Genomic DNA, 1,825 nt, shown 5'->3' on the forward strand with positions numbered 1-1,825 from the left:
GTTTCGAAACACTGCTTGCTGTAGCATTGCTACAGCATTGGCTACTGGAATTTGTGTTTGGGTCTCACCTTAAGTCTTACACCCTTGCTTCTTTTATATATTYTGTATTCTGTTTTGGATCGCCTTAAAATCAAAGAAAAGTCTTCAAAATCGTCATCTGAAATTATCTCTTTCATTGGACTCTAATTTAACTTTGGCTACAATCCCTGTGGACGATAATCCGGTACTTGTACCACTTATTACTTGGAAAGACGACATTGGGCCACATTGTATACTTGCTTTTCGGCCCAATTTCATTAAGTCTAAAGGTGTGAATTTAAACCGACCAAGTTTTTGGCGCCGCTGCCGGGGATTGCTCCGTTAAAGTTTTATTTTGAGTAAATTAAAAGATTTGATTTTTCTAGTACCATCGAAATTGTTTTTAAAAGTGGTGTATGCGAAGAACGCTTCATGGTGAATTTTTCGACTTTGATCCAGACATTGAGAGGACGTTTCACCATAGAAGGAGGGCTCATAGAGCGTTTCAGACTCTACTCTCTCCCAACATGGAGTTACCTGCTCCCAACAATTCGGGAACACAAAATTTGGAAAACCAACCGCCAATTTTTGGGCAAATACCACCATTCCATAATTTTCACCATGGAAACACACATAATGAGAATGATAATAATTTGGACACCGAATCAGATCCTACTGAACACCTAAGGGCACAAACTCCGAACATCATTAATTTGGCAAATTCCAAAAATGGGAGGATCATGGATTATGCTATTCCGGATTTTGAGCAATTAAATTCCGGGATAGTTAGACCACATATGACCGCTCTCCATTTCGAACTCAAACCGATAATGTTTCACATGTTGCAAACGAATGGCCAATTTGCCGGATTACCCTCAGAGGACCCACATTCTCACTTAAAGTCTTTCATGGAAATCACAGAWGCCTTCYTGATCCCAGGAGTGTCAAATGACGCTCTAAGACTCACTTTATTTCCATTTTCATTAAGGGATCGGGCAAAAGCATGGTTTAATTCTTTAACTCCGAGTTCTGTGCCTTCATGGAGTAACATGGCAGAAAAGTTTTTTGCGAAAATATTTCCCACCAACAAGGAACGCTAAGTCCAGAAATCAGATTTGTCTTTTTAAACAAATGGACGATGAAGCTGTTCCTGACGCGTGGGAGAGGTTTAAAGAGCTGTTGAGGAAATGCCCACACCATGGCATTCCGTACTGCATTCAACTAGAGACGTTTTACAATGGGTTAAGTCCCATGGCAAAACAAATGCTCGACGCGACCGCAGGCGGAGCCTTTACAGACATGACCTATAATGAAGGATATGAAATCCTAGAAAAGATCTCATCTTCTTTGGAAGCAATGATAAAGGGGCTATTTAATCCTGATGACCCTTGATCGTATTCCTACTTCCCCATTCAAAGCCTTTGTCCGATTCACATAATTTAAAATCACACTAACACAATAATCCAGTCAACACTATGACTGATTTTCCACTAATCCGTACAATACTTGTCCGATTTATAATTAACCTGAACAATACTTGTTTTGTAGAATAAATCAATTTTCATATCCGAAATAAATACTTTTTAAGACAATAAATTACTCACCTTTGAAGTTCTTTTGAAATCAACTTCAAGAATCCAGTAAATAAGCAATCTGGTCACCACACTCTTCTTAAATCACTCTCTAGCTCTCAAAATGGCCAAGAGTTTTATTTTGAAACTTCACCCTCTACTTATACTTTCCTTAACAGTAAAGTCGGCAACTCAACATACCCACATGCATGCATTCCAAAACATACTCATGCATA

General features: G+C 38.9%; 1 non-coding gene across 1 annotated transcript; it reads right to left on the minus strand.

Moving 5' to 3' along the window:
- Positions 1-1,116: 1,116 nt before the first annotated feature.
- On the minus strand, positions 1,117-1,223 carry LOC112502371. The gene has a single exon (XR_003067676.1). It is a non-coding gene; the product is annotated as a small nucleolar RNA R71 (small nucleolar RNA).
- Positions 1,224-1,825: the final 602 nt, after the last annotated feature.

The sequence above is a fragment of the Cynara cardunculus genome, unplaced genomic scaffold (assembly GCF_001531365.2).
Source record: "Cynara cardunculus var. scolymus isolate 2C unplaced genomic scaffold, CcrdV1 Un_Scaffold_1309, whole genome shotgun sequence".
NCBI classification, from domain to species: domain Eukaryota; kingdom Viridiplantae; phylum Streptophyta; class Magnoliopsida; order Asterales; family Asteraceae; genus Cynara; species Cynara cardunculus.